Source organism: Zootermopsis nevadensis, unplaced genomic scaffold (assembly GCF_977971745.1).
Source record: "Zootermopsis nevadensis isolate Lab colony 2312 unplaced genomic scaffold, Znev_1.0 Znev_ptg000029l, whole genome shotgun sequence".
Classification (NCBI taxonomy): Eukaryota; Metazoa; Arthropoda; class Insecta; order Blattodea; family Termopsidae; genus Zootermopsis; species Zootermopsis nevadensis.
In genome coordinates this window covers 3,289,346-3,316,840 of record NW_028259161.1, presented here as the reverse complement: position 1 = coordinate 3,316,840, position 27,495 = coordinate 3,289,346, and the positions used below count along the sequence as shown (strand labels likewise).

Genomic DNA, 27,495 nt, shown 5'->3' with positions numbered 1-27,495 from the left:
GTATTTATACAGAGAAAATCGTTGCCTCTGATGATGCAAGGATGTGACGTCCGGAAATGACAGAATTCATATTTACGAGAAAATTATTTCCAAAACTTCCTCGAAAATCTTACGTGTTTATATTTAACAGAATCGCCTCAGAAGCGCTCACACTTTAGTCGTGTTAATTATATTAGTCATTGGTTTAATTTTAAGACGCTTCTGTATTACTGATTATACAGTCACTGCCACTATGATTCATTCATTACGCGAACATAGCTAATATTGTTGTGTTTAACGCCGTACGTTTTGAAAAAAACAAAGACTTATGTAAGGTAGGGTAAATAAATGATTTTCATTCAAGTTGTTCAAGAAGGACTGTATTATTTAGAGAAAATTAAACTCAAAAGACATTCAACGTAAAATCTAACTCCAAAACCTGTTTTTTCTGTGAGGTATGAATCCTACTTCGTATTCAAATGTAAAGAAAAATACAGAGGCTACTGAGCTACTCTGCACAAATGAATTAATTGCATACAGTTCATAAACAGACCGCATAGAAAAGCTCATGCAATGAAAACAAAACAGATGGCTTACAGAGCGATCTGTATTATGGAGCCTGTCTGTCGATTGCCAGTCTGTCTCAGTTTAACCACTCGTCCAACAGCATCTTACCTATGCATTTTTAAATGAATACAATATGTCGATCAATATACTGAAGAGGTGCTCTAGACTTGTATTCTGAAGGTACCCGATTCGTATTTCTGCCTGGTTACCAACTATTCTGAATTTTCTGTGGTTTTACTCAGTTTATGAGGGCGAATGATGGGAGCAGCTTGCCGTAGGTAGGCTCCTTCAACATCCTTAGCTGCTCAACACTCATGATCGATCGTCCTTCCATCTCATTTGCAGCTAAATAACTCGTATAGTTCGGACATAAATAACTCCATCAATCTGAGTCCTTCAGAAGCTGATAGTATCTCAGCTATTTACAAATATCCCAGCAAGACACAACATTAACATTTATACAGTTTGTCCAATAAAAGAGTAGATAGTACACTTTCTGGTAACACTGCAAAGGTTATGCAGCGTTTGGAAAAAGCGGCATTGATCTCCTTCGAAATAATGTTCCAAAATCGACTTGGAGGGACTGAGCTAAACCATAAATCCCAGGGTTTAAATCCTGGAATCTTAAGGTTAAATTCAGGTAGCTTAATAAGGATCTGACAGTTAGCACAAAACATGAACACAAATTAATAACGACATCTTTATTTCATTATATTAATGATACTGGTACGAAAGTAAAAAGCAATAAATAATTGTAGTTAAAATAAACTGACGTAACGTACGATAAATTCACACATATATGATTTATCACAATGAATTCCAACACGCCTTGAAATATTAAACGTTTGGACATGAAAAACAAACACACATTAAATTTATTATTATTATTATCATTATTATGGACGTCACAACTTCCCCGTTACTTGACTCATTCTTAATCGCCAATCATGACATTCGACCTCATGCATTTAATTTTCGGACTACAATATTCAGCTTAAGTGTTAAATCTTTTGACAGCATCTGCTATTGTGGTAGCAGTTTATTAGATACCTATCATCACTTGCTATAATCAAGAACAGATGCTTGTGACTTTAGAACGTGCTGGAAACTCCTTCTATAGTTTGTTGCATGTTAAGAAAATATCCCAGGTCAATCTTTTCCAGATTAATATTTAAAATGAATTTTTATTAACACGTTGAATAGTTAATTAATTATTGTTTTAAATTACAAACACAGGCAATTAATTCACAGGCTCAACAACATTTTACTGAATTATTGGCAAATAAGTTGTAATTGAAAAATATTAATCGATTTAACGTTCCCTTCTCAGGGTGGTGAAGACGTCGATGTTGCTTTCTGAGGTGTCAAGCCACGTGGACTCGTAGACAGACACCAACATTTCGGAGGAACATAGTGCGAAGATGGAGATAGCATATTCCTCCGAAGCGCTGGTATCTACCTACAAATCTGCACGGCCAGACAACACAGAAGACCAGCATCAACAAAACATATGGCGACTGCTCGTATATATAAGCTATAACCTACCTTAACCTAACGTAGATTTAAATTAAACTGGCTATATTGATTTTATACATGTTCATAAATGGTGATAATGGACAGGCATTGTTCAACTTGTTTAGCTCTAATCTTTGCAAAACGTTAAATTATTTTATTTACTTAGTCATGGATAAAAGCTGACTGCTAATGTGGTACATACATCGTAACACGCGCACAAGTAGTTACGCTTTTCGTGGAAGAGTGTGCGTACGAATGTTTATGAACATGATTCATGGAATAACAGTAATGAAGTGACGCGTGTAGATAAGTTTGTAAAAAGGCAAGACAGGCAAAATATATTCTGATTATTTCAAGTAAACATCGTTTCCTGCCCATAACTGCCAAATTTCATACCAAGATTTGCAATCAAAGGTCTTGTTGCTGGTATAATGAATAACAACTCTATAATAGTCTTAAGAATTGTTCACACGAAACACGTCGCTATCAACACCATAAAATTTAACCAAAGTGTGTTTCTTGTGATGATGAAGTGCGGTAACCGGGGTGGTCGCAGCTAGTCGCCCTATCCTTGAATGTCACGTACAAGTTTTAGTAACAGAGTATCTCTTCTTGTAATTGCTTAACACTGCTGTATCGCATGCTGTGGTTGGACGGGTGTAGTAACTTTCAGCGTTTATATCCATAAATGTTGATTTACTGATGGCTGGGATAGCTTCGGCCTTCCAGCTTCAGTCTCTTCTGAACGCAATAATTATGCCAGTATTTGAAATGAGGTCTGAAGACAAGAGTCTCTGCCGCTTCTACGCTGTCGTCCGGGAACACAGGTTCCTCCGAGCCCTCTGTTTCAACTTCTGAACTAAGATCCTCTTTGTATATTCTCTTAGACTGAGACACTTCGGCAACGGAGAGCCCAGCCTCAGCGGACGACAAAGTTGGCAGAGAAAGAACTGATGCACTTAGTAGTAGGTACAGTGTTACGACCTGCAGAAGGTAATGCATTAGACGGTGAAATTTGAAATGATTGTGTGGGTTTGTATGGTTCGAGTCCGAGGTACAAAATGTAAGAATGGAATTTAATTAGTTTTCATAAAACATCAGAGAAATAAAAAGCAAGGCAGAACAATGCAAATAAAATAAAAATAACATTAGCTCGACTGTGAAGCATTTTTGTAAGTTCAATTTTCTTAGCTGTTTACCTTATCAATAAGATTTCAACGTTTTACGAATAGTTTAATATTAGGCTACTTACAGTGCATGTATTCATGACGAGAGATGCTCTGATGTATGTTTACGTTTTGCCACCGTATTCAGTTCACTTCGCACTTCAGACAAGTTGCAGGAGCGATGTGAATATTCAAAGTCGCAACAAACGTATTTATACAACTCAGGTATCAGAAAGACGCAAGAGAATATTCCATTAATATTTGTTGACCAAAAAGAGCTGAATTCTCTAGTTAAGGTGCACTATTCTATGACTTCTCAGCAAACACTCCTGCACGAATGGTGCTAATTATATTCGTCACTTCTATAATTTAAAGTCACACTCAAATTTATTAGTCACTGCTAATATGACTCATAAGTTCCAAACGATCAACAGGTGATAAACATTGTACCGATGATAATGGCGGCTTTCCCCAAAGACTAATGAACGGTAAGAATGCTAATTGATATTAATATTAGATACGAAGAAGTTATTTCTTCTGAACTGGAAAATTCTAGAGAGGCATACCCAATGAAGGAGGAAGAGTATATTTTTAGCACGACTCTCAGCAAGATAGTGTTGCAGTAACATTACAAACTTGTGTCCGGGAGGCACGTATCTCGAATCTCGATAGGATTACCGATCGTCATTTCTACAAGCGATTTGTGGAGCGTACTTAGAATAAAGTATGTCCCAAAAATATGTATACACATTTAAGTTTTTATTCTTTCTGTCCTTCATCAACTGTATGGAGATGAGGACATGTGGTGTCAACAAGAAGGGGCACCCCTACATTACCCATCGTGATTTCAGGGACTACGTATCTTGACAAGACTTTTCCCGACCAATGGATGGGACGCAGAGGATCTGTTAAGAACCCCCGCGATTACCACATTTAACACCACCTGACTTTTTCTTATGGGATTAACTGAAGGAAGCAGCGCACAGCACAAAACCAATAACACTAATATATACATATGGCTATACAGTCCGTGACGGACTTAGACATTTGGTAGGACTCCTTGGACGAGTGATCAGCCCAGTAGAACGTATGTATTAGGGTAATGAAATATAAGTCCTTTCACGTGCTCAATGTACTTAAACGTACCGTGTAAGGAGAATTTCAGGATGTTTAAAGATCATTTTACATGGTAGTATATATTATTAACGTACAGTATTATACTTTTTTGTTTTATTATTTAGTTAACGATTCCAGAAGAATAAGTTAAACAAATGATAATCGACAATACGGTTCATATATGCAAATATAATAACAGTAATTATTTTAAGAAACTGAGAATTAAATCTTTAGACGAGGGATCGGAAGTGGAAAATTCTTTCATGTGTTTTCTACACCTCACATAGAATAATAAATAATTGATTTATTAAACATTTAATACATTTATTTCAAGGCAAAATGCACTCGCCACAGGTCTTCGTCAACTCGTCGCACACAAACCAGAAGCTCAGTCATTCATTTTTTCATGAAGCTCATATACGAAATATATTCTTATAAAAAATAAATTATTAACATTAACAAAGTTTATAGGAATAAAATAGTTTTTAAATATTAAATTAAATAAATACTGTAGTAATATTCAATTGTAGATAAAACGCCAATACATCCGGGACATTGGAACTTGAGAGCAAACATCAGTTGCTTCAGTTGTACACTCAGCTGCCTTGGTTAATTCATAGGCCTAAAATGTAACTTACTATCAGTCAAACTGGACGACGAAGCTAAAATTTTAACTGCAAGAATTATTCTTCCCGATAATGCCATTCTACACTGACAAATTCCCACATTTACGGAACATTTTAAATGAAAATAAAGTTGTCCCTGTGACTAAGCACCACGTCCTGAATGGGTTACTAGAGGTATAGATCTACATATTATTTACTTCGGACGAATGAGTGGTCAGCTACAAGCTTTGGACACTTTGTCCCAGAAAAATAGTTCCCTGTACCCACTGTGTGGGACACTATACTGATCACGCAGTGATGACGAATTATATGGTCTTTGTCCGGAATCGAGTACCTGTAATTCAATCCGTAGACAGTCAAATTAACACTCAGGCTCTCATATTCCGTGATAAGGCAATAAAATGTTGTACGAATCTCCACATTCTAATGTCTTTTACCAAGTATCCGTGTGCCCCATACTACCATGATTAGTCTCCTTTCCCAATTATTTTATCAAAATTAATCAATTTACTATGCAAACAGCAAATTAAAAATTCCCCGCGTTACCATGTTATTATCTGTTTCCCGAAGGAATATGATATTTTTTAAATTTCCGCCACCACGCACAAGCTTCTGACAGTACATTAAACGCTACTAGTGATTGTTTCATAAAAAAACTAATAGAGCGACGAAAATGAGCTCTTTAAGTAGCGTTTTACTACAGTCGGTAACTGTGTATCATACTGAGAAAGATACTGGCGGGTAGACAGATACATGATACCCTTCAATGGCTTTCTTAACAATGCTCTGAAAAAGAACAGATAAATAACTGAGATATTTTAATAATATAGGCTCGAAAGAAATTATCATAAGAGAAGATTTATTTGCTGACGAAGACACAAATTTCCTGAAGTTTCAGGCTTAGAGCCCAATGATCCCAACCTCGTATAGAAGAACACTGAAAAGGTGAATTCTAAATTTAGAGGACTGAAGATGAAAATCAAGTGCTGGAAGTCTAATCACTCCGCTTAAATTCAGAAATTATTGTTCTATACATTTCATTAAACATTTTCAATACCGGTGAAAGGCTCCAAAGAAACGTTTTAGGTCCTGATGAGGAGAAATTTACTTTCATGTGCAGATGTTTCAAAGAGTAGGCCATTATTTAGAAAATACTTAGCAGGTTTAGAGATTCTGACGGCGGTGAGTCCGAAGGCGGCTGTCTTCTGGGTTGTTGCACCGTCCCGCCAGACTACATGGCGCAACAACCCAGAAGACAGCCACCTTAGAAAATACTTAAAGCTCGATTTGTGCTTCGTATGAAGTAAGGATTATATTGGACCGATACGAACTAAATTCGCTTAACAATTTTTTAATTAAATCCCTCAATACACAATGTAATTGAAATCCTTTTCGCAGCATTGGAGATGAAGCCCATGTACGTTGATATTCCCGTCACTATACAATCATTTGATGAACACTATGCAAAAACCGGATACAATATTATAATCCATACAGGATATATTTTTATGTAATTTTATATATGGGTGGACGTACAGCATTTAAGACTTTCTTTAGACCTGACAGTGGTTGTCTTTTAGTGGCATCCTTATTCTGCCTCAAACGTCTTCTCGTTTTGTTTCTGCAGCCAGTGGCATGGTTGTCATTTCAGAATGGTGTTCAGAAAAAGTGGTATCTACAGGGTGGGCAGTAAGTGAATGGAGCCCTCTTATACGAGCCGTCATTAGCATAAGGCCCGTCGTTCCTGTACACACGACGCCTCACGCTATTGTTGTTTTTCCGGCTGCGCAAAAGCGGCTTAAACACAATGGTTTCCGCTACATCCATATCGACGTCCTCAATTACATCTTTCTCTTGCGTGTCATAATCTTCTGCAACCTCAAGGGAACGAACGCGGCTCCATGGCCTGCCACTTCGCGGAACTTCAACTGGAGCTACAGACCCTTCTTCTGCCACACTCTCCGGAATGAGCAGTAGTAGGTCTGCTTCTATCTTAACTCCAGGGACACTGTTTAATGTTTGCTTGACAGCGTTATCAGATACATCCTGTCCACTCGGAGCTTCAGCGGTACTGGAGTCCAGTGCTTGTTCTGTACTTGTGTAGGCTGTTGTTTCTGCCGCATCAGGGACAGTGGTTGTTGGCAGGGACAGGGACGATGTCGTTATCATAAGGCAGAAAAGAGTGACCTGTTCACAACAAGACGAATTAAGTTCAGAAGACTGTGAAAGAAACATGGAAGTATCTGTCTATGATTTTACAAACAAGTTCAGTAAAGAATTACTAACTTTATCTACTTCACTAATTCACTAAATTATAAATAAATATACAGATAAACAACATATGATATTACACAATACTCTAAAATTTTTACCTACGGCTTTTCAGTTTCTCACGAAATGTCTACTTATTTTGTTCACTAATGTCACATCACTTCATTATCATGTAATTTCTGTCCTGTTCACATCTTCACATTTAAGACTACTGTTATATTATCCTATATTAGAATGGAACTGGAATCTTAACAGAATAAGTTCAAGATGTGTATAAATGATGTAACGCAAAATCTGGGGGAAAAGACTTGAGTGTCATTCCCCACCATCTGAAACGAGTACATAACAGACAGAATAAACATATCATTATCATCATCATAATTAGATCCTGCCATCTATGCCTGGTTTTTCCAAGATACTTATTCCTTATGATATTCCGTAAACAAAACTTACAAATTTGTTGTTCTCTTCATGCGTGTTGTGTGTCACGGCAGTCTCACGATTCTTGACTTAGTGAACATAATGATATTATGCGAAAAAGCAAAAATCATTAAGCTCCTCATAACGTTCTCAAGTTCTCTGTTCACAGATTGTGTAAGAAGTTTGTATTTTTCTGAGTATCAGTTAATAGAACGCTTTTCTGTCCATTCAGAAATCCTCTTTTTGTCGGTTTTAAGCGACTGCTTTGATAACTGCCTCTACATCCGGAGACCATCTCCTGAATCAGTACAACGGACGATTCGCTATGCCACCAAAACTTCACATGGCTTCAAAAATATTACACTATCTGATTTTTAACAATGCACCTTGAATGGTTTTCACGTTGTAATAATTGAAAGTATGGCTTATAATCTGTGCACGAAATATCTAGCTCCGACTGACTGGACTTTCTGGTCTGAAAGTATTTGGTCTTTTGGCACCAGTGAAAGTGAATGTACAGTCATTATTTAACAATTATTATTTTCCGATTTTTCGATAATTTAAAACAGTTATCATAGGAATACACTAGCATAAAACATTCATTTAAATAAAAACCAGCATAAAATGTTGAAAAAACTGACTTCCTTTTACATCGCAAAAGTTTTCTAAATTATATTTTAAACGTTGTTATATTTGTACCAAAATACACGGAATTTCAGTTACAGAGGCGAGTAAATGGTGCTTAAAAGAACAAACGTTGTTTAATCCGATTACAAAGCCCATCCCACAAAGTTATTCTGTGCACTGAAAACCAAGTCACTACATACTAAAGCAGGATGTACGCATAACTACAAACATTTATTACTATATTATGCCTGTATATGTTCCCTTAAATTAGGGTTTGCAACCATGCAGGTTCGAATGGTTTGTCTTCCCATCTGCTCTCTAAAGACGTAAAGATGAAATACCCAACGGAAGCCCTAGGCGCAAATGGGAGTATGATATTAAAATTAATCTTAGGGGGTTGTGTTTGGGGTTTGAAAAGGATTAATCTGGCTCACGATAGAAGTATTTGGTGGGCTGTTATGAATATAGTGATGAACATTCGAATTCCATTAGCTGAGCGCACTATTACTTCCCAAGAAGGACGCAGTACCATGGAATAATTTAGTTACTAACCTTTGTTTGTCACCCAAAATTTGCTTTAGTCATTAGAACGATTACAGACATTGCATAAATTGTTGTAGCATCAATTTACAAATTTAAATAAATTTTTAAAACCAATATTTGTCACAAACTTAATAACCCTTTGAAGTTGAAGTTTATTTATCTAGACCAAATGGAAATACTAATATTAGTTTAAATTTAAAATTGCTACTCATTGGGACCAATTTTAGCGAATCATGAATACAGAGACAAACACATCCTTCAGTTACCGAGGATTAATGGCAAGTCCTCTGATGTAATATCAAACGATTTATAGTCATTACATGTGCATAAAATGTGGACGGCTGGCGATAACACGTGATTGAAGCCAAGTCTATCGAAGAGCGTCATAATTGCAGCACACATCGGGCATATTAACTGAGAATGCCATGTCACAAAGAAAATATATAATATTAGTCTACATACTTCTACAATTTATTTTCAATTTGTGCGTGAGTGAATCTCGTATTTTGCGTGAAAAACATTTAATTCAGAAGTAAAGGACATCCCAAAATCGCGGAATAACAATGAACACGATTACTTCGTATTTCAGAGTTCTCGGGTCCAGTTCTTAGACCGTACGGTGGCTATTATGACTGAGGAATTTTGTATTCTTCCTCGTTTATGCAATATATATGCAGGGATATAGTAATTTTACAACAAGCCACTATTGTTTCCTTCCGAATCCTTCTCAAGCCACTATACCCAGTCTCTGGGTAAATATTCGAACTTTCGGTTTCTCAACTTCAAAGGATGTGTGCTACTCTGTACACCACGGTGTAAGAGGACTGTTGAGCAAGGCCGATTAAAGGGGCCAAAGTCAACCTAACTGCAATGTTTATTTGCGGCTGTCCACAAACTACACAGGCAAACACGTTAAACTAACTTAACCGAAATTCAATAATGAAATTTTCTCCAGCGTAATGGTTGTGTCGTCATGTATCGGTCGTTAGGGATTCTTATGTGGTAATGGTGAGAACCGCTAGACGATGAGGTTGATGTTACGGTAGATCACTTACATTCTGTATTACAGACCAAAAACCTATATTTCATTTGGAAGCAGAACTTCAGAAATACGGTCACTCACTTGCCGTGGGAAAGTGGGCGAATACCAGAAGCGGGTAAAAATATATGAAGCAACTAATTAGTTTGATGACAAGTGCTTTCCCGTAAGTGAATAGTAGATTTTAGTTGTATTTCTGGAGCCCTGCTTATAAAAAGTAAATATTTACCAAATTTCTCTTCATGATGAATGCTGAGATTCTGGATAAAATGGAATTGGGATGAGATGAACCTTCTAGTCTTCGAGTAGAGGTAACTTCTGTCCTACAGTAGGCGCAAGTTCCAAGCTGGGTTGTGGTCGTCTTAGGGAAGAGCTTCATATATTTATACATATGTCACATACAAAAACCAGTGCCAAAGAAGTATACGTTGTTAGCAAGTAGACCATGTTTACTCCTTTTAAATGTCGTGGCTTTGTCTGTCCCGGAAGAAGTTCGTGTTAACAGGCTCTTACCGTTGCTTTTTAGCAGAAAATTTACTACACCGTTTATGCATTAATTCACCGTTTGTACGACCCGTTCATACAAAGATGCCAGGACTACATTCAAACAAAACCACAGATATGTGCTACAGTTCCCGTGTGTGCTGGGGAAGTAAGCAGGATTGTGTACCTGATTTTGAAGGGCAATGAAACTACAGCCTGTGGGAATGGACATTTGAAGGTGCAAGTATCTGTAACACTGGCAATGAACGCTAAGCAACAAATTTGAACTTACTAATCCATGCAACCAAACAACTAACCAATTTCTTACTTGCTGCAGTGTGAATATACTCAGAGTACGAGCACAATTTTCAAGGTGTGATCAAGGCTATTTGTGGATTTGTGGATATTATTAAGTTAGCTTTCTTTAAATCTTAAGCATTGTACCATTATATATATGCAACACCTAGCATGAAAGGTGTGATTCCACTGACGTTTACTTTTTTATTTATTATTATAATTGGAAGAAAACCAACCAGTCATATAGTTAAATGCAGCCTTTTGTTAGGATTGCGTGCTACCTCAGAATGGTCACAGGTTGACCGAAACATGTAGTCGTGAAAATATATCATATTTTTTTTAAATTGCCGTGTAGACGGAATAATACTTGTTGTGCATTAGACTTGTTTTCTTTTTTGTGTTCTCACCTTGAGACTTGCATCAATTAACAGTTGGTTGTTACTACGACAGATCGTTTGAAGGACAACATGATGCTATATTTTTTACAGCTTGTATTGCTTAGTCACTACAAAAATATATATTTTAACTTCTTTACTCTGTTGTGATAATAAAATAAGATTTTGATACCACAACTATCAATGCCACAATAATAAGCCAACTAACTACACTACCATAATTACCGCGCAGTGTCAGACATCTAGCAGTTGCTCTCTCGCACTGAAGAATAAAATTAAAAGGAGAAAAGTTTCGATTTGCAAAGCTTCACCCAGCACCGGTAATGAAACTAACTAAATAATGAACTGAGTCCATGGAACAGAACCCTTTCTTGGAAGAAGATAGTCGCTCACCTAGTCAAAAAAATCCCCGTCCTGTATGGGAACATAAGTTTCGTTACTGAGTCCACAAGAATTGCCATCAGCACAAAATTGAACCAGATGACTCCAGTCTACACCCTACCAATATACTTCCTTAAGATTAATTTTAATATTATCCTCTCATATACAGTTAGGTCTTCCAAGTGACCTCTTCCTTTCAGGTTCACCGCTGTTAAAGAAGTTACGAATGTTACAACATACTGGGAAAGTAAGGTGGAAAAAGTAGTGGGGGAACTTTTAGTAATCGAGATGAAGATGAACGGAAAAGGTATAATACATGCAAGAGATTTTGAACTAAATCGGATCCAGTGGAAGCCTTTTATATTAGCGGTGTCGTTGAACCTATGGGTTCTATTAGGAGAGAATGGATGAAGTCACAGACGCAAACAGCAGTCCAAGTTCCGTATGTACCATCACAATTGCGTATTTGTTTTGTCACGTTCCGAGTCGTGTCAACGATCCAAATCACTTAGTAACAAGCAACTAGCACCTGTTGACATCTGGGGATTATCATTTTCTACATTCACTTTGCAAATTGATCCTTGCGCATCTTTATGTACTGAACCGAATCTGTACATTTCCTTATGCCCCGCAAATACGCAAACTAGGGAGCTCAAAATTTCAATTGCACTCAAAATATATATTTTTATTTAATTTGTACAATTTCACAAGTTTAATATTTATTCCTACAACAGACGAAACAAAATACGTGCCGTATCTACTATAAAAATTTGTGATTTGCACTGGCAATATTTTAGCGTAAACCGATGAGGCCCACTGGACTAAAGATAAAGCAAGGAGGACTTTTGATTTTCACGGCGATGAGTCCAAAGATGACTGTCTTCTGGGTTGTAGCACCGTGCAGTCTGGCAGAATCGCCTTGATGAAGGAGGCAGTAAGGACCTCTGAAACTTTGGTAAAAGTCTACCATACTACACGAGGCTACAACCCAGAAGACAGCCAACATCTAAAGGTAAACTGTGTTATCATTTCCGCAGGGGGGGGGGGGGGGAGGATCATGTTCCAGCAAGTCTCGTGCAATATTACCCATCATGCAGAAAAAAAATCAGGAAGTGTTTGTTGGTCACGATTCTTGTCCCTTTGATTCTCCGTTTCTGTTGACGCATTTGAGTGACTGGCCAATACCAAATATTGAATTTTTCATCCATTAATATTGTAAGGCGGATGAGAGATAGTGAGAGATAACAGACATGACAGGAGTCCCGTGTTCCAGGACGTATCGTTCTAGGGTCGACATATTGCTACGTGAATCTTTGTATCCTTCGGTTAGGTTTGGTTAGGTGAGATAAGGTAAGGTTTGTTTGTTTAGGTTAGGTTAGATAAGGGTGTGTTGTTTTACTACGAGTTAGGTTGTGTCGTGGAGAATATCTAGCGTGTTAATCGTGTTGTCGTTGGGATGTCCTGGAGGATTAGTGACGAGCATTTCCCTCATAAAATGGTATTTTTTATTCAGCATTAGCCGATTGTTCTTTGCAGAAAATAACACGCTGTTTTGTTCGAGGAAGAAACTAAATTTTTATTTGGGAATTTTGGTTTCCCTGATGTCTATTCTGCTGGTTCGCTTAATAGGCCCTTGCTTGCCCATCAAGTATTTTCTTGATTCATAAACTGAAAGTCTATGATCGCTATGTGTAATTGTTTTCCCTAACTCCTGCCCGATTGTCTCACAGCGTAAAGTTTTAGACTTTCTGCGTTTTCGCGGTGATAAGTGTAAGTTGATAGGGAAAGGACGGGAATCCTGTTCATGGGCTTATTACAAAGAATACATTGGATCACAGGAAACATCTATCAGCAAGCTAAGGTAAGGCGTATGATCTTGTGTATTCTATTCATGGCGGAGATGTTATAGTCATAACAATGTGTTCTCTGCCAATTTACAATGGTCTCATAATGAGCCTTATGCTGTAGGCCATCTTCCTGGAGTAGCACGTTACCCGACCCTGAAAACTTATCGCGTACAACACTACATGAGAGCAGGGAACAATTAAATGTTGTCCAAATTACAAAACAATCGAGAACAAATGTGTACGCAAATTATGCGTTAGTTTTATTATGTAGGCCACAACTATAATTTACTTGTACAAGTATCTGATTAAATGTAGAATCTACACCATAATACAAATATTTTTAAAATATATATTAATGAGAATTTTTTATAAATGTCCCAAGTGTTATGTCAGATACACCTTTGTTATAACATTTGTTCAGTTTAAATTTTACATAAAGCAAGGTTTAAATAAAATAAATATATATAGGCCAGAATTAATTACGTACAACTAACAACTTTCAGTGCAGACAATCAATACTAAATCGCATCTCTATGCTCAGTACTTTAGGAGACGGGGGGGGAGGGGGGGACCCCACGCCTTTCAAATAATGCGTTAATTTTGTGCACTGTATCAAAAATGCCTAAGAACGATTCACATTCTGAAGCTGAACTATTCTACTGACTTAATATCAACCACAGAGTGAATCTTACATTTGTTTTCACTTGAACGTACAGACATCTTGCTAAACTCCTCTAAAGAACAATGTTAATGTGTGTGCCACCTACTTTAACATTCAGTTAACTCTTCAATTTGTTCATGGTTGTATTAAAGAGTTTCTACGATTCTCAGAATAAACAGCGACTATTTCCGTAGCAAAATTAACCAACTGATCTTCTAATGGAGATAAATTTACGTGAATGTGTTTTGTACGATTCTTGTAATAAACAGCGATTATTCCTTTAAACATTAACCAACTGACCTTTGTAATGCAGGCGCTTGTTTTCTTTGCGGTACGGTTGAATGTTTCAATATTATTTCGGCAAACGTTTACTTCAAAGGGTTAAAAGTATTAGGTATAATTCACAGAGGAGGATATCTTGAGAACGTGACAAGCATCACGAGGGAATGAACCCACAGACAAAACCACATGAGTGCTACTGCATACGCGATGCGCTAACTCGGTCGGCCTTATTCCTCTTAGGGGCGAATGGTAGAAAAGAAATAAGCCTAATAGCTTTAAAGGAATAGGTACATTCATTTAGAAGGCAAACTAGAAGGTGGACCTAACTTGTCCTTGCTTCGGGGTTAAAGCCCCGCAAATTTTGAACCTGTTGCAACGGTTCGGCAAACACTTAGTTGTCACCTTCAAGGTGAACGTCTGCAGAAGGGCGAAAGAATCCAATAACGATGTTCCACGCAACTCACATACCTTTACAAGCGGTCCGTTACCATCCCACAAACATTCGTCTTGAAGATAACAGCTGAACTATACGCCGAAACGTCGGACCATGTTCATCAATCGTCGCTGTTTGTTCTATAAAATCAAGTGTGAGGGCATGGATCAAATTAATCTGGCTCAGAACAGGGTACACTGGCCAGCTTTTGTGAAAGTAGTAATTAACTTTCAGGTACCATAAGAAGTGAATTCTACATTATCTAAGCGACCATTAGTTTCATAGTGTGACATTAAATTGAAATATTCCATCCTTAACCACTGAGCTAATACAGTCACTTTAGTTTTCACGTTTTCCCAGCTGTGTTCCATAGGAAATATACTGCAGAGGGTATTAATAAAGATGCACTGGGACGAATACACGAAATGTCACACATATCAAGGTGTTATATAAAATTACACAGAGTACTTAGAAAATTACATGACAATTAGAGGCTGTATAAAACCTGAAAATGAGTCACTCATTGGTGTAAATTAGTTCCAGTAGCAGACTACCTATCACAGGTGTGAAGGAACATACACACATCGAGTGATTCAAAGTACGTGGTAATAGAAGACAAGAACAACGTACGTTCTTGAAACGCTTGTCAGTCAGTGTCAATTGCAGACATAATTAGTATTTGATGAGAGTTCCAGTCTGGTACAAGTTTACTGACTTTCAATGGTCCTCGGTGCCTCCATCATCAGGGCGATGATCAAATGATGGAAGCAGCAAGCACTTGTGAACCTTCGGTAAACTTCTACCAGAGTACAAGGCACAAATTTGTTGGTATTTATTCTGTTTTAAACAAGTTATGGGTACAAATTATGGCACACATGTTTCTTAAAATTCTCCAGCCGCGCACTGTAATGCTAGTACAACACAATTATTATGTGATTAAGTCATTCGAGCCGATCACAATGGTCAGACGGTCCAAGGTGTTTACAGTCACGACTACTCATACACTCGCATGCTGAGACTGTGTGTATGAATAGTTTTTGAGGCAGGGATGTTTTTTGCGAGCATTTCTGCTTTGTGCTGTGCAGATAGAGGCAATAAAATGAGCCTATCCCCCCTTGTAAAAGGATTTCAGCCAAATGTTTTGAAGGAGTTCGGAATCAGAACAGGTCAGGAGAAGTAGACAATGTCTATGTATAAATGCCACCAATACAGATTCCGACAACACCAAACTTGACCAATGATGGAGGCGGCAAGGACCTCTGAAACGTCGGTAAACTTCTACCATAGTACACGTCGCTAAAACCCAGAAGACAGCCATCTTCGGACTCAACGTCGTGAAAACCTCAAATCCTACTTACCGTGGAAGTATTAACCATCGTCGTGTTTGTTAATTGCGACCACATGAAAAGTTCTCCCATGCAGAACTTGTAGGCATGTTTATGATAAATCCATACACATTTTAAAGTGCTGAAAGCTAAAAATAGATTTCACGCAGGTATCATGTCATATAAAAACACCGTCTTAACGAAAGTAACATTTTCAAAATTACAATTACCAACATGAAGCTAGTATCGGTGCCAGTTGTCGTTCCCATCTTTTCAATTCGTGCCGACACCACGGTGATACTGATGATATGAAATTGTAGTGATCTGATATTCACATGCAATTGCATCTAAATCCGCCAGTTCGTTAAAATATCACAAAGAGAACAAATACTGAAACGGCGAAAGACGCTTTGCAGCTGTGTATATTCAAAATTCTTGGGGTTAAACGGTCGAATCCTGACACGAAAACTGGTTACGGACATGAAATTTTGTGGGGATTACATTCCTCCCACGCGAAATGATGGCATGTTTCACTCGGATAAGGTGCTATGAGTATTTCATAATCCTATAATATTAGGTTTTCTATTTTTCAGCATGAATAAAAATTGTTTAATAACGCTGTACCTAATTCGACAACCAGATTTATCGGATGTTCAACATCGACTTCAATTTTCAAAGATGCGTGTCTTGTGAAGGCGTCTCCATGGAAACCGCCTCCTGTCTTACGAGTCCGATGCCATCGGAATGTAGCGAACAATCCGTTCACGGACTGTTGATGGAACGTTATTTCACTCGGCAAAGATAGTGCATCATGACGGACCATGGACATCGATATTAGATGGAAAAGCTTATCATGTGAGACGGGCCAAGATGGAAACGCATCAACATGCTTTGAATACTGTTCTGCCGCACTTTACGGAGAAGCTATCAGTCACGGTCATGTGACTGGAATTATTTAACCGCACCACAAATGAAAATAACAGCGTTTCGATACACTGACGCCATCTATGGGCAGAAGGAAGAAAGATATAGCTGAAGCTTACTCCAACTTAGACAAGGGTTAATTCTGCGTCGATGAATATCTTCAACATTCCTGACAAACAGCAACAAGAAAATGACTACTGTTCAACGAAGACGCACTGTTTGCCAAGCTCTTATTTACCTACACGTATTTCCAAGAGACGTGGGGAATGTGCAAGGGACTAACCTTCCACGCTCTTCCAACGATTGGATGGCACGGACCTTAGGCACACGGTAATTCAGATGATGAAACAACAAAATATTTGATGTCAGAATCAAATAATTGAGCTAAACGTTTTAAATATGTTTGGAATTTTGTTTACAACTCAGTGTTTCTTCGTAAACTGTTGTTATGACATCTCTTGGAGAATTCACGGCGAAGCAGAATTGTGAGATACTGGACTGAACTATAACAAAAGCATAAGAATTGCCTTTTTAAAACTTTTATTCGACTCACCTCCACACGCCACGGCTATTTTATCCTTCCAGTTTATTCAGGATCTGTTTCAGGCACAAAAAGCTTAATTTCGTATGAGATGCGAACAGCAAAATGCTGTTGCTAGCTTTAGGCTACCACGTGTCAAAGTTGAAGAGAGAGAGAGAGAGAGAGAGAGAGAGAGAGAGAGAGAGAGAGAGAGAGAGAGAGAGAGAGAGAGAGGCAAATCACAATTTAATAAAAGAAGTTTTGTGTTTTTCACTGTGTTTCGAACTTGTTATTCTGCGTAGCAGGCCTGCATAAGACGATAACATAAACAGCTGATTACAGCACAGAATGAAACGCAGATTCTGGTCAGTATCGTGACGACTTTTTTGAGATTTAACGCGATAAACAGGCACAATGCTAACTTTGCGACGCATCTGATTTATTTCTTAACACGAGCTGCCTGACAAGCTGCGGTTTCCTGACTCGTTCTTGGAAACCAGTTTGATGTAATCTGCCCTTCATAAAAGTCGTCGAAATGGCGCATCTTTCGGATGTGGTAAGTCGCTGTATCATAGCAAGTACGTCTTGAGTGAATAACGATCGAGCGTTATCTTTTGTTTCTTCTCTGGCAGTACAACCTGAGGTTCCAATACCACTAACACCAAGCCCTCCGCCCTCCGCCCACACCGTAACACGATATCAAGAGACGTTTTATAGTTTAGTTGCTTAGCAAGTGGTCGCGTTAAGTAGTGATTTTGAAAATATTTTATCCGCAATTAGCAACAAAATTTATTGTTTCATTTGACATAATTAAAATGATCATCTACGAAATACAAGCGAAGACATCTGACTAATGGTGAAATATTTGAACAAATGGTCCCACGAATTATAGACATCGGAATGAGAAGACGGTGAGTATCATCACGTTCAGGCCGTTTTAATCCAGGTTAAGACCATCCGGTAACAACTGCATAGGTTTCTGGATGGAACCCAGTAGCCGGTTTAGACGTAGAGGAAAAGAAAAATAATCTTTTACAATTCTAGGAATCTAACTCCGGTCATCTGGCTCAGAACAGAGTCGAAAGGTGAAAACTTTTATGAGGAATATTAGAGATTCATTAAGATAAATCCCTCAGGCGTAGACTGCTTAAGGAAAACGCGGCGTCGTGTGCGATACATCATTATTCTAGTAACGTACCACGCAACATGCAAATGTTGTATCTCGGTGACCTCGGCCAGTTACTAAATGCGAATAAAATGAAATATGAGCATTAAATTATATTGAAACTTGGCAAATTCATCAGATTAAGAAATACATCTTTGACTTTCTAAGAATATAATATCCCCGAATGTCTATATTGCATAACATTTTCTTCAATCTGAATGCAGCTTATATAACGCTGTGGTCGAAAAGTGCTCGACGATACCAATTTCTGTTACAAACGAGAATCAACTTTATCGTGGAGACTACAACATGTTAAAAATTCTGGTAAGTATTCTCTTCTTAGTGAAGACGACTGATTCAGAAACCTACATGCATTCTGAAGCAGGTAAGCTAGTACTGGAGCTAATTGCTGGTATTGATGTGTGATCTAGTGTACCGTCAGTTGGGATAAAACAGTTTTGGTGTTTTGGAGGACTTACTTCGAGAACCCATAGGTGACCTGGTAAACACGAATCAGGAGTGGCAGCCACTACTTTACGTTTGCCAAGCAGAATCTATGACAGAGTTAATGACAGAACGAGTGAAATTTCAGGAACGGATATGTTTATGACAGATATTCTCAAGAGCTATATTCCGATGTTGCACGAATCGTTTCCACCCTTGTTTGTCCGAAATAGTCGAACACAAACTTGTGTTCCTCACTGTATTCCAACTGTACAGATAAAATTTAAAACGCAATTAAACACACTGAAAGCTTTGTTTATTCCGACCGTCAGATACCAGTTCATTTTTAATTATCGTGAGAAAAGCTTTGAAATAAAGTTTTGCCTTCTGTATTTATTCTACTTTCTCCTCATTTTGAGATTTACTTGAATGGAGACGAAACAAAAGCTCTCCGTTAGTTTAAGGACAAATAGAAAAGGCCTACGTCATGACGGAGTGCACCAGATGCGGAAGTAAATTTCCACGTATTCCAGGCCTCGGCACTGAATGGAGTTTACTGGCCAGCTTCTCGCTCCGGCCACTAAACTACTTTAGAAAAAGCTTCGGTATAGATGTGCCAATGGTTTCAATTCAACCTCGGTAGATCCGCCGTTGTAAATGGACAAACAGACAGACAGACAGACAAACATATCTGTTGTGACACTTCGCCGAGGGAGTGGCAAGATCAAGGAAAACCAGACCCTGTCTCGAGAAAATTATCACTCATCAACAGGTGATTATTAGTGTTCCTTACTATGCAAAAAAGTGGCCAAACTTGTTCAAGACGTGATTATCCCCTGTACACGAAGAAATACTGGGAAATAGTAACCCAAAACATATTTTAACTGTGTTCTTTGCGGATTAGTGTACCTCAGATCTTCATTTATTGCAGACACGAATATGTTATTGCAAAATTAAATAGTCCAACGGATAACACGCTGCATTAAATGGCAAATCTCGTTTTTCTTTTATTTCGCTAAACATTTGCAATATTGCATCGAAGTTCGTAATTGACATTAACAGTCGTCATGTTTGATAACTTAAGCCGCTAATGCAGTGTTCTTAATTAACCAAATGATCAGTACATTTCTTCATCTCTTATGAAATCGTGTATTGATTCCCCCAGTACAGAATTTGAAATTCCAGAATAATAAATTCGACAACAGAGTGGACAAAAACAATCAGAATTCAGCATCTGAGATTTGAGGTTCTCACGGCATGAAAACTTCAGACCTTTACATTTTTTCACCAAAATGTTGGAAATTAACCAAACGTCTACACGGCATCACAGCTCAGAATAACATCGATAATCAGCATATAGTTTGCATGGGGCTGTATTACCGCTAGTCGGCCTCACATATTTTTATCAAAGGAGTGCTAAGAATGTCGGTTTTACTTCCAATCGAATGTTACATAAGCTAGATTTGAATGGAGTATTATAAGGACCGTTCGTGTACTTCTTTTTCTGCAAAAATACGTTATAACCTAACAGAAAATTAATCTTTCTTCGTTGGTTTCTTGCGTTACACTTATTGTTCTGAGGGCCACCTCTCCAACTGATGAATAGAGCTTTTTGCCTTGGTATAAAACTGTTCAAATATAAATACTCACTTACGATCTAAAGCTGAGGTTAAGAATTCGTGCATGTTTTCACCTGCACGCATCTTATAGGTCCTCATGTGATGGCTACAAGGCACAAGGACAGCATTACAGGGTTTCATGTTATCACGGCGGCCAGTATAGAGACGGCTGTCTCCTGTGTTGTTAAGCTCCATCAACGGGACCTTATAATGAAGGGAGCAAGCACCTAAGAAACGTCGGAAAACATCCACCAGTCTACACAGCTGAACAACCCATACTCGCCGCCGAAATAATCTGAAATCCCATGGATAATTTCTTCACCAGCTGAGCAACTGCAAACTGTTAAGAAGAAACTCTGCACCTTGGATTTATTACAGTGCGTTTTGTGTCGACAGGTCATTCTGTTCGCTGCCGGCCTGGTGGGTCTCTGCATTGCCACGCCTCACCATGAGCAGGGCCATGATCACACCAGCGACAGAGACCATGCAGCTGGACAGGTTCATACCGGAACACACGTTCACGTTCACGACCACGACCATCCTCACCCTCACCCTCACCCTCACCCACATTCTCACTGATAAGATCTGGACCGTCTCCTGGCAGCAACGAGATCACTAGGACAGAGCTGTCTCAGGTCCTGCAATTGCTGCTGGAACCAATGCAACGCTTAAAAGTTACTCATTCAGCAATTTGTATTCTTGTCTGAAACCGCCAGCTTCCAATTTTCTTAAAAACACTATCTAACCCTACCTTCCGCAGTTATAATTAAAATAAATACGAGCATATGAAATACAGGCTTTTTTATTGTTTATGACGAATCTCCATTTCCTTTGTTGCTCCTTGTCACATTTATTTCCTGAGAGGCTCACAGGACAAAACGAAATTAATGTCACTTTTTGTTACGTTACAGCAGTGAATACAGATAAAACAATATGTCCTGTTTCTTTTCCACAGCTTCCTTAATACGAATGATTTGTCTCTCATAATAAATGTTATGGTTCGCAAAATTTATTCCAGCCATTGATGAACCCCCTAAATTAATGCTTAACTAGCACTGAACAAAAACACTGAGAAAATACATGACATCATTATTTAGCAACAGAATTTTCTAAGGGGAATGCGATGACCTATGGAATCCCAACATATTAAGCGAAGAGCAGTCTACTACTATACCGACCTTAAATGCCTCAAACATGGTAATAAACCCACGGGCTTAATAACATACGTGTAATTTCTGTGCTAACTGAATGACTGTTGTCAGCTTCTAAGAGGACTCTGATCCAAAGAAATAGTAAAGACTATAAATTATAAAGCTCCTTGGCACACAATTGTCTGCAGGATGTTCTTATTCTATCTTTGAAGCTTAAGACATTCGTCGGTGACTCTGAAGGTTCAGACAAAATTATTGGCAACAACTTCGTTACTCGCCGTTTAGTTTGTTGGTTTTTCTGCTTTGCAGTACCGTTAAAGTTTGCTAAACACAGGAGCAATGACACATCTTAAATTTTGACAAGTCCCTTTGGGGTTTCCTGTTTTCAAAACTATTAAAAGGAAATGACTCAGACCTACTGTACATGTTGGTCTAGATACTATCTAGCTTACAGACTCCTTGTCCATCATATCGTAGGAAAGTAGTCCTAGGCTCTTCACTCAAAATCACTACCCAACGACTAAACTACTCCTTTAGTTCTTCGAACTCCCTATTTCATGTATTAGCTTTGTGGTATACCCTCTGATTTTGTTAGGTGGTAATCCACACTTGAGTTATTTAATGACGCTTTATCAACATACGATTGAAGGTTGAAGATTATTATAATTTCATGATGATTTTAAGATTTATGATTTTAGAGTATATTCAACTGCTGTGATCTGGCGCGATTAACAATTTATCAAACAACTGAAGCAAAACAAAATCAGAACAAACTTTGAAAAAACATTTCCTTCACAAAGGATGTGATTAAAGCGAAATTACTCAGTCATTTGCAAGTATGAATAATAAATTAGAATTTAGTGGGGGATGCAGTGATAATGGCCTATGCAAGATAATATTTAGATTCCTCTCTAAAATGAATAAGGAATGTGGCCGAGATTCGAACTGGCTTCTTTTCTAATATAACTCATATGCGTTATTATCAAGACAATGACTGACTGATAAATATATAAGCAATCCACATTTAAACTTTCATTAACAGATCTTAAAATACCATAAAGTAATTAACATAAAATTCATGAACATATCAAAAACAAACTGAAAGGGGGGAGATCACTCTAAAGACCCAGGAGTATATGAGAGGATAATATTAAAATAGAACGTACAAGGACAGAGTTGGAGGGTGTGGATTAGGTTTATCTAGCAGGATAGGATCGGTGGCGAGTTTCTGTGAACATGGTTAATAAGCCTTTGAGTTCCATAAAAGTTGGGGAATTTATTTACTGGCTGAGCAATAATCTGCTTCTCAAGCTCTGCGCATCCAGTTTCTTCGTGGTTTGCTGGTCTGGAGAGTAGCTGGGATGGAAAAACAAGGAATGTTGGAAAATGGCCAAATGGAAGTCGCAGTAGCTGAAATCCTAATATTTTTAAACACAACCGCCGGGGGGAATCACACAACATATATGTTACGGTTCTGGCACATATGTGTTAACTCAAGGTTTCCATCCTCAAACAAGTACCTGTGATTTCGTCACCGTTTGAGTATGTTCTTTTGTTTCCTCGTTTCTCCCACCAAGATGTGCTCCTGAAATCTATATATAAACAGAACATGCTCTTGTCCACTAACCATTCAACAACTGTAAAGTCCACTGTCGACAGCAAAACTACCATGGCCAAATATTTGGTAAGTAGAAACACAAAAAGTAGCAACAGTAAGTACATAGTAGACTCCAAATCTACAGCAGCTTTGAGAAACACTTCATTTGTTTCTTTATTTAAGGGCGAATTTGTTTCTCACATTATTTAACGACTCCATCACAATTGTGTTATATATACAGCATTCTGAGTTTCACAAAAACTTTCTTTTTCTTACTGGAATATTGAAGAATTTTCACACCAGAGGATAGAATCAATAATATGAGATATGAGTTCAAGGTGTCGATGTAGGCATTCTGAGTTGTAACACTGCGTTGATTTACAGGCCCATATTCTGAAGGAACATAGTGCCTCCATCTTCAGCCCTGAAGATGGTGGAAATATGTTCCTCGGAAATGTTGGTGTCTACTTACAAGTGTACACGGAGTTACAAAACAGTTTATTAGTACTTACTATTTAATTGTATATCGAGTAGTATTATTGATGATCCTCTATTATTGATTTTAAGATTAAATTACATTGAATTACAACCCAGCATTACTATAACAAGATCAGTAACACTGACGGCAGTAATTATTGAGGAATATTTCTCTTATTAACTCAATGCAAAATTTGTGAGGCATTTCGTTTGTAAAACTAAACTCCGTAGCATGTTAGGCTGTAGAATTAATTCAATTGACTCAATACGTGGCTTTTGTGAACACAGACACAGATCTTCGAGTTAAGTAAAAGTACAAATTTCTTGACGGACCAAGTGATTAATAGTGTTTTAGAAAGTCCCCGATCAAGAACTCTGCAGCTGGTTGCATGGTGACAGAGGGATGGCCATGAACAATAAAGTGGGGCAAACAGATGTGGCCAATGAAAAAGATCGGACCACTGAAAAAGGATGATTTTTGGTTTAAATAAAATTACAAACACATTTCAATCTTTAAACAGTTACAATACACAAATGAAAGATTTCCTTAAATTCTGTTCTCCAATAAATATAAATATAAAAATTAAATTTTGATAAATCTGAAGGTTTGTGACAATGGTGTACTGTTAAAACAACGAACTATGGATATTTTACATTTAGCCGTCAAAACGCCGATTCAAAGAATATGGCCAGTGTCAATGCTTTATTAAATTCTTTAATTCGTAAGGTAAATCTTTTACGGTAGAGCATTATAAGTCATGAGCTAGACAAATACCATTTTTCGGTTGTCCACAACTGTTTCTCCAACATAGTTGCTGTATATAACCAGAATAAAGAAACTAGACTAGGAGATTGACAGAGGGAACAAGTTAGAATGGTGGGCTCTTCTGAACACAATATTGAAACTCTGAGTCCCATAAAAGTCCTTTTTTACTAACTAAGCGACTATTAGCGTTTCAAGAGAATCTCTGCTCGACAGATTTTATTTATTTACTTACAAGTAAAATAATACTGTTAGGGTTCCAAAATGAAGAAGCTTACGGAGGGACAGACGTGCAACTCGGATGATGAACACAATAACTGGATACACGATTTTGGTGGAGAGAGTTCTAGAAACGCGATTGTCGTGTTTGGAAGACCGAAAAGGAGATGAAAGAATAGCATAAAATAGACGTTAGAAGCGCCGACTCTGAAGCCTAAGTAATGATTTTGGAATTCCTATATTAGAAAGTATATGGAATATCGATTTGCATATAATTCATTTAATTGGTTTTAATACCTGTAATTCGATAATGTTTTTAAATTACTGGAGAATTTGGGATTATGTTTTAATAACAGCCAATGGGTTATATCGTTGTCGCGGAAGTATCCCAATATAGTAGCACAGTTTGTTTAAATGCACCCGGCATGGAAAGAATTAGACTTTAATAATGTTGCAATATTTGATGTTATTAAAATCTGTTGCTTCGGCATGGCCTTCTGTAAACATGTGCTTTTACTTCTAGGTATTTCTACTGCTTCTTGTAGCTGCGCTTTGCGGTGCTTTGGCCTTGCCAGCCCGTGGAGGACATAATTATCATGGTGGCCATGATCACGGAGGACATGATCACGGACATGATCACGGAGGACGTGGATACGATCGCGGACATAAATATCACAGTCACCACGGTTAAACGTTTAATTCGTTCATTCTTGTGAGAAAAATAAGGTACTAACAAACGGTATTGCAATAAATATTTGGATAAATGGCTACGAACACACAAATAAATTTCTTGACATAGTCCTGTGACAAGTCAATTCACACATTAGCTTGAATGGTAATATTTTTCTAAATAACTTATTCTTTCCAGATGATCAAATATCATTCAGAAGTCTGAATCTATATCTCCACAGAAGAAATTTCACACTACAAAATTTTATATCTAAAATCAAGAGTAATACCTTAAAGACAAATATCCAGTCCGCTGCAAAACTTTCTTTGACTAAATTACAGAATGGATTTTATATTTTAACTGCAATTGATATTAATATGAAGTCGACTGTGATGTGAATATTAAAGTGTATGGTTATTAAGGAATATGTGAAATTGAGAAAAAAACATCGAAACACCGAGAAAGGAAAGACACGAGTGCCCTTTGAAGACCTGGAGCCTACTCCCGTACCTTTTAATGGAAGTGAAACTTTGGCTAAGAAGAACAAAAATACTAGCAACACTAAAGTGATGGAAATGAAATGTATAATGATGTCAGCAGATGTAATCTATTTCACAGCAAAATTAAACATTAGCTATATGGAATGGAATACATATTTATTAAGAACAGCAACATGGTTAATCCACTTGAGCAAAACAGACAGTGACGATCTCCTAAAACTTGTATTTTCATTTCGTGATGCTGTTTGCTCCGAACCAGCATCAATAGAAAGAAATTGTGTTATGGGTGACGTAAGCCAGTTTTAGTTTGAATTAGCATAATTCTGTTCATCCTGCGTGAAGGAAATCTGGTGATTTATAGCTATTTGAATATGAGTTTTAGTAACTATCAACAATCCAAGATTCCCCACAAACAGGTTTAACGTCTCATCAGCTTAACGCGTCGTTTTTACGAATAAGAAAGAACTGTATCCTCACTGACACTCGCAAAGGGCCATTTACTGAATAAATATCTTTTAAATACGTATTAGAGACAAGACATTGCGTTGAGTGAACTGGATAATGTAGTATGTATACGACCTTGTAAACATTTTGTTGTCACATTAATCTCCTTCTTAATTGTTTGTAACGAATTCTTGAGCATTCATAAGTTTCATATTTGCGTTTATAAAATCACCATCAGTGATCTACGTAGAATGTAAATAAGGACAGAAATGAGATAACTGATTGATGACATAGTTTTAGACCTTTTATACATAACAACCAGACAACCTTTTTGGGTGACACATTCCATGACGAAAAATTAATTATAAAGACAAAAATCAAATCAAAGCAAAGTGAAACATATCGCATACAATTTCTTATAATACTGTGTATATTTTGTAACATTTACTATAAAATGTTGGAATAATAAATTGTCAGTACACACATTTCCAGCCTCTTTCTTCTTTTATGTTTAGGGCAGTGGTATTCAATCTTTTTTTGTTCGCGTACACCCAGATATAATTTCTCTTCAACTTTGTACCCCCAAAGTTATTGGTGTATAATTCAAGTTATACATAGTATATAATCTACATCTAAAATAAATGAAATAAATTACATCCAAAATAATGTATTAAATAATAAGTTTTAAATGAGAAAAGGAAAATCAAGCTATTAAATAACAAATATATTATTGTCTATCATATAAAAATTAATAAAGTAGCAAAGGTATTTTAGTAAAGGAAAATTATATGTTTGAATCCCGGCCAATAGTGTTTAGTCAGGTTCCAAAGCACTGTGTGGAATAAAATAAAACTAGCCGCCCAGATAAGAATAACATAAAGAGAGATAGAGAGAAATGGCGCTCCCAAATCGAATGTCCTTACGTCCGGTTCTCCTGATTATTCAGTGTTTGTCATAAAAAAATTTTTTTTAAAATTTCTCGTACCCCTAAGATGTCTTGGCGTACCCCAGGTTGAATACCACTAGTTT

At 37.5% G+C, this 27,495-nt stretch overlaps 2 long non-coding RNA genes across 3 annotated transcripts in view; one reads left to right on the top strand and one right to left on the bottom strand.

Annotated features, from left to right (window-relative positions):
* Positions 1-4,627: 4,627 nt before the first annotated feature.
* Positions 4,628-27,495, bottom strand: part of LOC110827357 (uncharacterized) — a 126,066-nt gene continuing 103,198 nt past the window's right edge. The window contains exon 2 of the long non-coding RNA XR_015537621.1: positions 4,628-7,156. This is a non-coding gene — a long non-coding RNA (uncharacterized LOC110827357). The remainder of the gene's footprint in view (positions 7,157-27,495) is intronic.
* LOC147872243 (uncharacterized) lies at positions 17,841-21,436 on the top strand. Of its 2 annotated transcripts, none has more exons than XR_015537623.1 (2): positions 17,841-17,973; positions 21,042-21,436. It is a non-coding gene; the product is annotated as an uncharacterized LOC147872243 (long non-coding RNA). The 2 variants fall into 2 exon arrangements; XR_015537624.1 differs by lacking the exon at positions 17,841-17,973 and adding an exon at positions 17,983-18,906.